The sequence below is a fragment of the Chiloscyllium plagiosum genome, unplaced genomic scaffold (assembly GCF_037043375.1).
Source record: "Chiloscyllium plagiosum isolate Xiang-an unplaced genomic scaffold, Cpla_swu_hap1 HiC_scaffold_52, whole genome shotgun sequence".
NCBI lineage: Eukaryota > Metazoa > Chordata > Chondrichthyes > Orectolobiformes > Hemiscylliidae > Chiloscyllium > Chiloscyllium plagiosum.
In genome coordinates this window covers 2,333,020-2,346,139 of record NW_028270190.1, presented here as the reverse complement: position 1 = coordinate 2,346,139, position 13,120 = coordinate 2,333,020, and the positions used below count along the sequence as shown (strand labels likewise).

General features: G+C 43.4%; 1 pseudogene across 1 annotated transcript in view; it reads left to right on the top strand.

Moving 5' to 3' along the window:
• The window catches only part of LOC148134737 (uncharacterized), a 191,205-nt pseudogene extending 188,579 nt beyond the window's left edge, over positions 1-2,626 (top strand). The window contains exons 5-6 of the transcript XR_015755606.1: positions 732-893; positions 1,897-2,626. The product of XR_015755606.1 is annotated as an uncharacterized LOC148134737 (transcript). The remainder of the gene's footprint in view (positions 1-731; positions 894-1,896) is intronic.
• The last annotated feature ends 10,494 nt before the right edge of the window (positions 2,627-13,120 follow it).

Sequence of the window (13,120 nt, the reverse complement as noted above, 5' to 3'; positions counted from 1 at the left end):
AACCTCCTACATTCCAGTGAATTAATGTCCCAGCCTGTCCCTCCTCTCCTTATGGAAGCCAATATTGCTCCATTCGATCAATATTTCAATAATACATTACAAATATGTATCTTATTTCCTACTGATGTGGACAATTTCCCATTTGCACCTTCCATGTGTTTCCCAATTTACTGAAATTGTTCATATTATTCTGAAGCCTTCTTACCTCCTGTACATCGGTCACAATGATGCACAAGTTTGAATTGAACCTGGATATTTTATACTTGATTCACCCATCCAAATTGGTGATATGTATTGTGATTAACTGGACCTGCACCAGAGTCAGTTTGTGATCAGTGTATAATACTGGGAACCTGTGCAATATCCTGTGGGATGTTTCAATCCTTTAAAGGTTCTATGTAAGTGCACATTGTTTTGGACATTTTCAAGGTCCTGTTGTATTTGGAGTCTGAGAACACATCTCCTCCACCGACCCCCTCCAAGAGAGCTGTGGGCCTGTTGCACCTATTCTGAAAGGTTGGCTATACCCCATAACTCCTGGAAGAAACTCCAATCTTCACCTGCAAATTGTACCCATGGGAGGTAACCAGACCTTCTGCTTAATTAATGGCAAACACCACCCAGGACGATAGCGACAGCTTCTGTTTGCCAACATGTGTGTCCCTGCATAACTTTCACACTCTTGCCAATGTAGTTATGAATTGAACAAGTTTTTCTTTCATCTTTTCCAGTTTTGTCTGTGTGTTCCCTATAGTACGGTTAAAGGGTGCTGACAGATCTGAAAAATGCGGACACTCTGCCTGTTCCTGTTGGTGTTGCTCACAATCCCCATGTCAGATGCGGCTGTACTGGATAACCATGCCGTGACTGGCATTTTTAAAAGGTAAGTGTCAGTGAAACAGATCTTACTTGATCAAGGCGGCACGGTAGTACAACGCTAGAGACCTGGGTTCAATTCCTGCCTCAGGCGACTGACTGGAGTTTACACATAAGTGAATTGGCCATGCTAAATTGCCTGTAGTGTTAGGTGAAGGGGCAAATGTAGGTGTCTGGGTGGGTTGCACTTCGGTGGGTCGGTGTGGGACTTGATGGTAATCTAAAATAAAAGCTCTGTAAGCCGGGGGGGGGGGGGGGGGGGGGGGTGCTGTACATCACTAAGAGTGAAATCAATAGAATCCACTGACCCTGAAATAATATGAAATACATTGGAGTGATTTTTGGAGAAAATGCCCAAATCCCACACACAGGCAACATTTTACTGTTTACTGAATTGCCTCACCCACCTCTCAGTTTCCCTTTGTCTCCCTCTGTCTCCTTCACTACTATTCCCATTTCCTGTCAGTTTGCAAGTCTTTGTTTTCTCTCTGTCCCTTTCTTCTGTTGCCTTGTTTTCTAGTTGCTCCACACCTTGTCCTTATGCCCCAAACTTTTTCTGTTTTCCAATTCTTCCAGGATTCTCTCTACCTCCAGTTCTAGTTCACTGCTCATGTAGCCTTCATTGTCTCTCTCTTTCTCTCTCCCCATCTCTCTCTGTTTCTAATCAAGACGTATGGCCTGGAGCATCGAGTAGTGCATCAGTCAAAGGACCTTATGATGAAGGTACAGTGAGTTATCAAGAAGGCTTGTGGCATTCTGTGATTCATTGCAGGAGGATTTGTACAAAAATAAGTAACAATGTTCTGCTTTCTGTCGCATCACCCTGGTTCTGTCTTTAAACCTGACACTGATCCCAGAATTTACTACAACTCTGAGATAGCAACACTGACCTTCCCATGCAATAATTTGATGGGCATTGTTCCAAGTAACACATCTCAAACAGGGCCCACTAACACTGCACAGAGAATGTTTCACCTGAAGTCCGTCCCTTGACTCACACCCTGACTTTACCCCTTTCAGTCTCCGCTTGGTGCTGGGCACCGGGCGTCTGATTATGGGAGAGAACATTTCGCCTTCCTGGTGGCTTTACCTGCTTCCCAGTGCGGAAACTCCAATAGATATATAGACTTGAACCCCAGCATATCAATACATCCTTTCATTACCTCCGATGTGAACGTTTTCGAAAACTACCCGGGTAGAAATGACCTCACTGTCTTCCCGAACAGCAGGAGTCGTTGCCCAGAAAGTAAATTGCTGAACCCCGCCCAGATCAACGGGAACCACACCGCGGCTCAGCTTTTCCAAACTCTGCTGAATAACAGAACCCAGCACAATAACCAGCCAGTGGGCTGTATCATTCTCTACACCACCTACAGCCCACTGTAGATCACTGTTTCAGTAACACGGGGAATTGTCAGATCATCCCTGCCTTGCAAAAATCCCCATTTCGGGACCTATGGATCGAACCAGACGTTCACAAGCATTTTGTCTTCAGTAAAATATTTGCACATGATGCAGATCAGAGGTGACACCAGGAAATCCGGGAAAAGCTGGCTGCAGTGGAGAATACCGGGTTTCATGTCAGAAGGTGTGCTATAGAATACCCAATCAGGTGTAAAGAATGCTCCACTCCAGAATACTGCATCGAACAGACTCCAAGAATTGATTTAACATACTAAGGGATCTGGGAATTTCTGTAAATGGGTGCAGTGCCTATTCAAATACATCTATCACATTTCAAAACAATATAAAAATCCAAATTTACCAACATATCCTTTCTGCTTAACATTCAATGAATCATATGAGATGTCATCAGAGAATAAAAGTCAATTATCAACTCAATAAATTCAAGAATCCCTCACAGTCAAAATCAATTCCATTCACAACCTCTTTTTCCTGTCCATCAACACATCTGCAAATGCAACTCAATACTGGTCCCACATTCTCAGTATCACTCTTATTCTAACCCTGCTGCTCACTGCAGACACAGATAGAACATGGATACAGATGTTTGAGAGACTGAACAAGCTTACAGGGATAGGGTGTGTTACAGCGCAGTACAGGCTCTTAGGCCCTCGATGTTTTGCCGACCTGTGAAATCAATCTGAAGCCCTTTCTACTCTCTGAGTAAAGAATCTCTCTCTGATATCTGTCCTATATGTATCACCCCTCAGTTTAAACTATGCCCCCTCGTGCTAGCAATCACCATCCGAGGAAAAAGGCTCTCACTGTCTGCCCTATCTATTCCTCTGATCATCTTGTGTGCCTCTGTCAAGTCACCTTTTAACCTTTTTTTCTCTAAGGAAAACAGCATTAAGTCCCTCAGCTTTCTTCATAAGACCTACCCTCTGTACCAGGCAACATCCTGGTAAATCTCCTTTACACCATTTCCAAAGCTTCCACATCCTTCTTATAATGCGGTGACCAGGACTCCAAGTGTGGCCACACCAGAGTTTTGTACAGCTGCAACATGATTTCATGGCTCCAAAACTCAATCCCTCTACCAATACAACCTTACACATCGAATGCCATCTTAACAATCCTATAACATACTTTGGCACAACTCCACCAACGTTAATGGCATCCGCAAATGTACTAACCCATCATTCTATGCCATTATTTATAAAACTGATAAACAGTAGTGGCACCAAAACAGATCCTTGCAGTACACCACTCGTAACTGAACTCCAGGATGAAACAATTCCCATCAACCACCACCTTCTTACAGCCAGCCAATTAATGATCCAAACCACTAGATCACTCTCAATCCCATGCCTCCGTATTTTCCGTGATAGCCTACCGTAGATAATCTTATCAAACGCTTTACTGAAACTGAGATGTTGGACAACAGTACAGTAGCGCCTCGACTTACGAACTTAATCTGTTCTGGGACCCGGTTCGTGAACTGAATCAATTTTTCCCATTGCTCGGATAGCGTAAGAATGCTTGGACAGTTGTTCATAGCGCACGCGCCAAAGATGAACTGAATGAGATCACGCGGGGCCCGAGAGCTTTTGCGTTCAACAAGCACGTGGCAAAGTAGAACAATGAAACCACGTGGTCGCACAAGGGCTTTTTGCATTCATACCTTTGTTCGTACCTTGAATTTTGTACATACGTTGAAGCAAACTTTTACGTACAATCCTGTTCGTAAACTGATTTGTTCGTGAATGGGGTCGTTCGTATGTCGAGGCGCTACTGTACTTGAAAAGATTTCCAAGGATGCTGCCAGGGTTGCAGAGTCTGCGCTATAGGAAAAGGCTGGTGGGTGGCACAGTGGTTAGCACTGCTGCCTCACAGCGTCGGAGACCCGGGTTCAATTCCTGACTCAGGCGACTAACTGTGTGGAGTTTGCACATTCTCCCCGTGTCTGCGTGGGTTTCCTCCGGGTGCTCCGGTTTCCTCCCACAGTCCAAAGATGTGCAGGTCAGGTGAATTGGCCATGCTAAATTGCCCGTAGTGTAAATGTAGGGGTATGGGTGGGTTGCGCTTCGGCGGGTCGGTGTGGACTTGTTGGGCCGAAGGGCCTGTTTCCACACTGTAATTTAATCTAATCTAAATAGCCTGTTCAATATGAGTCTAGATTAGAGTCGTGCTGGAAAAACACAGTTCAGGCAGCATCCGAGGACCTGCTGTGCTTTTCCAGCACCACTCTGATCTAGACTCTGGTTTCCAGCATCTGCAGTCCTTGTTTTTACCCTGTGTTCAATGTGATCTAACCTTGCTCAGCAGTCTACGGGTGAGCAGTAGAGGAACCTTGTCGATCACCTGACTGACGTTCATGTAGATCATATTCACCGCTCTTTAAAGGCATCTGAATGAGTATGTGACTAAGAGGGGTTTAGAAGGATATGAGCTAAATGCTAGAAATGGGACTAGATTTATTTAGGATATCTGGTTGGCATGGTCGTGTTGGACAGAACGGTCAGTTTCCGTGCTGTATATCTCTCTGAAATCTAAAAGGAAGGGTATGCAGTAATGTTTAAACCCAGTACTGAAGATGGATGTGAAGAAATCTGCACTGAGGCTTGTGGCCTTCTCCAAGTCCCCTTCTATTTACACATGAACTGTCCTTGACTTTATCACTACCTCATTCAGAGACCGCATCTCTGACATTGACCCTTCTCATCTGTCGGCCAGGGCTCCCTGCTTGGTCCAGATTAACAGCCCCAATCAGGGAGCTCATATTCTATGAGGTCCAGCTGGCTGTCCTGGTCACAACCACTGGAATTCATATTTCCCCTGGAAATAAAGAGAAACAGTTACATACCCGGGGAAAAGGAAGGGGAGTCACACATTTGAGGTGACCATACTGGAAAGGAAAGGGAGTCACACATTTGAGGTGACCAAGGAAGTGGAAAAAAATTGAATGGGAAGGAGACCAGTAAAAACAAATTTAATCGCCTGAACGAAGTATTTCCTTTGTGAAATGGATTAAGAGTTTTGGTGCAGAGCATGCCTTCAGTTTCCCCTTAATTGATCTGCAGTTTCTGCAACATTTCCAAATGTTCTCTCTCCAATGTTGTACTGTTGGAATGGTTTGAACAGCAGAGATATCATTTCTTTGCACAGCTGTATTCAATGAAATGATTTGCATGCAGAACTACACGTGATTTTTTTGCTTTTGATTTATATACATAAAATAAAGTTAATATCACCATTGAACACCAATCCACTTGCAGATGTATGATTTATCTCATTTACCTGCCACTTATTCCTGTCAATGAGTTATGTTTCTGTTTTGTGAAGAAATATGAATGAGCTGGAGAAGTAATGGCAGCGTCCATGGTGGGGATTCTCGAACATTGCAGCTGGATGGTGGGGTCAGGGAAGAGGGTTGGGGTTCACAAAAACTAGTCAGGAGGGAGAGGGAAAGACAAGTGGTGTACGTGGGACCACTAAGACAGTGAGGAGAATGAAATGTGGCCTGGAGAGATCTCTGGCTGCATTCCCAAAGGCAGGGGCTAAATGGAAGAGGACACAAAGGATTGACTCACAGGAAGTAAGGATGAGGCTAGGCTGACTGTGAAACAAGCAACAGACACTGGTAGGAGGGTGAACAATACAGGCTCACTGTGAGACTGTTTCCAGTCACCACATAGTTACTGGGTCAAACGTCGACTGAGCCTGGAGGATCGTCAACTCAGTGAATGATGCTCTTTGGTCTGCCCGGAACTTGTTGGTCTTCCAGAGCGAGGAGTTGGCCCTGACTGAGTGTTGCAGACTGACACATCCTAATGTCCAGGACTATGGGCTGAGGGATGGACTAAAGCTTGGGGCAACTGCTGCCAAGGTGCAGTGGGGGTAAGACCACTGTCTGAGGTCTTCCTGCTGAAGGGAAATGGGGGTCCGTTCAGTTATCGGACCCTCCCAGTGTCTCCCATATATATAATGATACACGTGTAAGAGACCTTTTTTGGGTTTTTGGTTTGTCCAAAGTCCAATGTTTGTTTATTTGAATAGAATATTCTTTGTTGTAATATTCTTTATTGTCATGTGATATGCAACTGTAAAGATCCAAACTGCATTTGTGACTATGTATATATAGAAAGATGTTTTTGATGAATCAAATATAATTTTGAAATTTTAAAAGAAAAAGCCAAGCTCAATGTTAGATTGTTCACAATCACCATGTAGTAACTGGGTGGTGTGCAGATGAGGCCAGACTCTCAATGAGACTGTTTACAGTCATCATATCGTAACTGGGTGGTGCGTCAATGAGGCTAGTTTCACTGAGAGACTGTTTTACACTGACATTGTACTGACTTGGAGGTGTGTAAACGAGTCCACACTCAGTGTGAGACTGTTTACAGACATTGTACAGTTACACAGAGGTGTGTAGATGAGGGCAGGCTCACCGTGAGACCCTTTACAGTCAGTGTATAGTTACTGGGAGGTGTGAAGATCAGGCCAGAATCACTGTGAGACTCCTTACAGTCAGTGTATAGTTACTGGGAGGTGTGGAGAGCAGGCCAGAATCACTCCGAGACTCTTTATAATTAGTGTATAGTTACTGGGAAGTGTGAGACAAAAACAAAAATTGCTGGAAAAACTCAGCAGATCTGACAGCATCTGTGAAGAAACATCTGAATTAATGTTTCAGGTCCGCTGATGCCGCGAGGGAGAGGATGGACCGAGACGACGACACAGCTGTGACATGCCGCAAGAAGGAAGAGGGACAGAGTCACAGCCGCAACATGCAGCGAGGGCAGGGGCATGTATAAGTCGTGACCTGGTTTGCCTAACCAGAATACAACACATCACATTCATCTCAATTAAATTCCATCTGCCACTCCTCAGCCTATTGTCCTGTGGTACTGTCAGACAACCTTCTTCACTGTTCAACACACCACCAGTTTTGCTGCTATCTGCAAACTTACAAACCTATATTCATATCCAATATTCATATTTATAAATGACAAAAAGCAGTGGAACCTGCACTGATCCTGGTCACAGGCCTCCAGTCTGGAAAATAACCCTCTATCACCATTCTCTATCTCAGGAAAATAACCCTTTATTACCATCCTCTATCTCAGGAAGGTGCCCAGCAATCTCTTCTCTCGCTTCTTAAAATGTTCTGGAATGACCTGATCAGGTCCTGGGGAAATACCTACCTTTATTGATGTTAAGGTCTCCAGCGTCTCTTCCTCTATAATATGGACAGCTTTCAAGACATCACTATTTATTTCCCCAAATTCCCTAGCTTCCATTTAAACATGGCAGTTAAAAATCCAAGGATTTACAACTTATCAAAAAGACAGTGAGGTGGGCAGAGGGGGCGGGATTCTTTGTTCGTTAAGAATGAAATTAAATCTATGGCACTGAATGACATAGGGTGAGATGATGTGGAGCCTGTCTGGATGGAGTTGAGTAACCACAAAGGCAAAAGAAAACAGAATGGGATTTATGTACAGACCTCCCAGCAGTGGTCAGGACCAGGGGTGCAAGATGTACCAGATAGGGCATGTCAGAAAGGCAAGGTCATGGTGATCATAGGGGCTTAAATATGCAATTGGTCTGAGTGAATTATGTTGCCAGTGGATCCAAAGAAAGGCAATTCATGGAATGCTTACAGGATGGCATTTGGAACAGCTTGTGATAGAGCCCACAAGGGAGCAGGCTAATTTTCGGATCATTGGAATTTGGATAATCGAGGTTCCTTTGTACTTGATAAGCCAAAAGGTCTAAAAATTGATAAATCTCCTGGCCCGGATGGGCTACATCGTAGGGTTCTGAAGGAGGTAGCTCAAGAAATAGTGGAGATGTTGGTTGTAATCTTTCAAAAATCACTGGAGTCAGGGAAAGTCCCAGATGATTGGAAAATCGCTGTTGTTACCCCCTTGTTCAAGAAAGGATCAAGACAAAAGATGGAAAATTAAGGCTGATTAGCCTAACCTTGGTTGTAGGTAAAATTCTATAATCCATCGTTAAGGATGAGATTTCTAAATTCTTGGAAGTGCAGGGTCGAATTAGAACAAGTGAGCACGGATTTAGTAAAGGGAGGTCATGCCTGACACCTGTTAGAATTCTTTGAAGAGGTAACAAATAGTTTAGACCAGGGAAACCCAGTAGATGTTATTTACAGAGACTTCCAAAATGCCTTTGATAAGGTGCCTCACGAGAGGCTGCTGAGTAAGGTGAGGGCCTGTGGTTTTCGAGGTGAGCTACTGTCATGGATTGAGGATTGGCTGTCTGACAATCTACACTGGGATATGGGAGTACTAGTACAGGATTCTCTAAAGATTGACTTGCAAGTTGAGTCCATGGCTAAGAAAGCAAATGTAATGTTGTCATTTATTTCAAGAGAGTTGGAATTTAAAAGCAGTGAGGTGCTACTAAGACTTTATAAACCTCTGCTTAGGCCCCATTTAGAATACTATGTCCAGTTTTGGGCTCCACACCTCAGGAAGGACATACTGGCACGAGAGCATGTCCAGCAGAGATTCATACGGATGATCCCTGGAATGGCAGGCCTAACATGCGTTGAACGGCTGAGGATCCTGGCATTGTATTTGTTAGAGTTCAGAAGGTTGAGGGGAGATCTAATAGAAACCTCAAGATAGTGCATGGCTTAGAAAGGGTGGACAGTAGGAAATTGTTTCCATCAAACAGGGATAGTAGGACTCATGGACACAGCCTTAGAGTTAGAGGGGGTCAATTTAGAATGGAAATGAGGAGACATTTCTTCAGCCAGAGAGCGGTGGGACTGTGTATTTCACTGCCATGGAGCTCAGTCGAGGCCGGGACGGTATATGTCTTTAAGGCAGAGATTGGTAAATTCTTAATTTTGCAAGGAATTAAGGGAGATGGGGAGAGTGCGGGTAAGTGGCGTTGAAATGCCCATCAGCAATGATTGAATGGCAGAGTGGACTCGATGGGCTAAATAGTCTAACTCCCACTCTGATGTCTTATGGTTTTATGGTGAAATTTAAACTATGCATACTGATTGGGACGAGTTAGGCTGGTCTTTTTGGAAGCATTCTGGTCACAACAAGCTAACCCGAGGATGGCATTTGTATTCCTATTATTTGTTTGCTGCCCATTAAACAATGCTGAATGCTAACCAGTTTGTTACCCACAGTTACATGCTCTCTGTCATATTGGATACCAAACCCTCCCTATTTACATTGTAAGCATTCTGCCAGTTAATTCTTCCAAGGAGGAAACTCAACAGAGTTTGTGAAATAATGTCTCTCTTCATAAATTTGCATTGACTCCATCCAATCAGACCATTTTATTTTTAAGTGTCCACTTACATCATCGTTTACAATGCATTCTGATATTTCACTGGGGTTGATGCCATACCAACATCACAGAATTTGGAAAGATAACCAGCAACATATGTACGATTATGCACGATGACTGCAATCGATAATGAGACGTTGGTTTTCAGATTCCAGGATTATTTTCTCCAGTACTACCTCTGTTCGCCATTGACCAATTCATTTATCTCCTGATTTTGACGAGGGTATTGCTTCTATTGTATTGTTGAGAAACTTAGCAAATTTTCACCTTTGAAGACAGACCCAAAATAACATCTTTTTTTCTCTGTTATTCACTTTGTCCCAATTGCAGGTTTTCTTCTGCTGCCAATCGAGTGCACATATTTGACTTTTCTGAGCACATTTTGTTTTATCTATAGAAAGTGGTTTCAAACACATGTTTATATCTCTCACCAGTTTATTCCATGCATTATTTTGTTAGTCCCTGCTTTACAGGATTAGAAAATGTTCCGAGTCCCCAGGCCCGGTGTTTAACGTCAGCTTTATATATATTTTATATATACATTTAGCACATCACCACTGCACCAGAAAATGCTCCCCACAACCAAACATCAGCTTTGCACAACTCTTCCTTTAATTAACAACACTCTTTACCTTCCCCTGTATTCCATGATTGGATCTCTTTTAGGCTTTCGCTCATGATTGGAACTCAAATTTGTTACAAATGATGAAACCTTTAAAATTTTCGATTGAACTGGAAGCTAACCAGACTACAGTGTATACCGATTGTCGCATTATCAGGAGCTGGGGGGAGGCAATGCTTCACTGTCAGGTTGTCCACTTGCCAGTTGTCAGCTGGGTTGTGTCTTTGAGTAAAGTGCACAGTATCGCTGATCTTATGAGGGAAGGTTATGCTGCCAGTGGAGAGATCAACATAAAAGTATTTCTTCAGATGAAGTATTGCCTTCTGACAAGTTCTTATACAGAGGCATCTTATTTCCATTGAATGTTTGAACAATGAACAAATGTATTGCTTTAGGACAGTCTGGAACCAGGTATCAGGTTATAGAAATCAAATGGGTCAGAATGAAAGGAATCTACAACTGCAATCTAAATTATCTTTTGCGCTTGGCATTCGATCACTGTTGACGCAAGAGGTGGCTGGATGTTCGTGGTTCATCTGGCCAAGATGGTTGCTTTACAATATGTAAGTGTCTGGCCAATTCAAAAGAATGAATGGGTCAACAGGGACAGTGACATCAATGGAGGGCTCAAGGACAGAGTTGTTAATTGATTCAGAGAAGAGGTGGTTCAGGTTGGTAAAACTTTTCTGTCTCTCTCTCTCTGCCTGTCTCCATTTGATACAATCTCCCTCACCCCTTCTCTCTCTTTCTCTGTGTTGCTCTACCACTCTCACTACCTTGCTCTCACACCCTGACTCTCCCTTGTTCTTTCACTCTTTATATCACTCACTGTCTGTCTGTCTCTGTCATCATCGCTCTGTCTGTCTCTCTGTCTGCTTTGTTCTCTGTGATTTTTCTCTTCTCACTTTCACTCTCTCACTCATTCTGTGTTTCTTTCTCTATCTTGTTGTCTCTCACTGTCTTTCTCTCCTAGCTCTGTCTCTCTAATAGTGTCTCACACTGTTTTTCTCTCTCTAACTGACTCTGCCAGTCTCTGTCTCTTACTTCATCACTCCCTCCTGCTTTTTTATAAACCTGCTCTGACTCTGTCTCAGTGTCTCTCTCTCTTTCACTGTCTCTCTCTATCACACTCTCTATGTATCTCCCTTTCTTTCTCTCTTTCACTCTCATTCTCTCTGACCAACTCTTTCCATCTATATCTCACTATCTGTATCTCTTTCACTCTCAACTCCCCACCTTTCTCTTTCATTGTCCCTCCCTCTCCCACTGTCCCTCCCTCTCCCACTGTCTCTCTCTGGGCCTCTGCTATTGCCATTCTTTCTCTCTCTGTCTTTCTCTGTCACACTTTCTCTCTCACTCACTCATTGATTCTCACTCTTTCTATCTTTGTCTGAGTCTTTCTCTTTCTTTCATTTCTCTCTCCCTCTATTGCTGTTCCTCTCTCTGTCTCACACACATTGTCTCTCTCTATCACTGTCTGCTCTCTTTCGCTGTTTCTCTCTCTTGCTCGCTGTCTGTCTGTCTCTCTCCCACCTCTCCCCCTTGCTCTCTCCTCCCTCACCACCCCGACATTGAACTATCTTGGAATTATCTGCATTGAACTGCATTTCCAACTCCTAAGCCCATGTCTGCAGTTTATCCAAGTCCCCCTGCAACCTGCAACATTCTTCCACACTGTCCACCACTCCACCGACTTTAGTGTCCTCTGCAAACTTACTAACCCATCCACCTTTGCCTGCGTCCAAGTCATTTATAAAATTGACAGACAGCAGTGGTCCCAAAACAGATTCTTGTGGCAAGAACTTCCTGGGAAGTTTGTAGGGACTGAAGGTGAATACACGGATAGGGAAGTTTGTATTGGCAGAGGTGTTTACAGAGGTAGGAATGATTGTATTGACTCGATAAAGTTATTCTGAAACAGAATATTTGAGAGACTGAAGAAGCTTCCAGGGATAGGATGTGTGTATGGACTAGAGGTTACAGACAGAGCAAAGTTTGGAGAGATGGGAAGAGTTTACAGTGATCAAGACATGACAACATTATTCAGATAGAGAATTTTGTAGGAACTGAGGGGAAGGTGGCAGCCAAAGGGAGGTTTGTACAAGCTAGATGCAGTTTAGAGAGACAGGGACAGTTTTAGAGGCTGGTGCAGTTAACAGTGAATGGGGAATACTGTAATGAATGACAAATGTTCGAGTCATAAAGGTTTCTCAGGATGGTAAGAGTTTACAGTCATATGGAGCATTGCAAGAACAGAGGTTCATATCGACGAGAAGTATTTTAGGAATAATACAATTTACTGAGGCAGGGAAGGTAGTAGGAACGAGGCAAAGTGAAAAAGATGGATGACAGGACTGGAGGAAGATTAATTTAATTTTGAATTTTTTGAAAACTCAATATATTGATTAGGATAGTGCAGTTGATGTGGTTGATATGAACTTAAGTAAGACATTTGACAAGGTCTCACATGAAAAGCTGGAACAAAACGAAAGGACACAAGGATCCAAAACAAGTTGGCAAACTGGATTCAAACTTGGCTTACAAATATGAGACAAAGGATATTGTCTTAGTAACGCAGTCTCAGACCAGCAGTGTGCCACATTGTTCAGCCCTGGGATGCTTGCTGGTTGTTATTTAAATTAATGACATGGAAGACTGCTAAGAGTGCAAAGAAGATCTGAGGATGTTGCCAGGACAAGTAGGCCTGAGGTATAGGGAGAGATTGGCCAGTATAGGACTTTATCCCTTGGAATGTCAAAGAATGAGGGGTGACTATACTGAGGTGCATAAAATCACGAGGGGCACAAATAGGATGAATGCATATAGTTGTTTTCCCAGGGATGGGGAACTAAAAACTAGAGGGCATTGGTTTAAGGT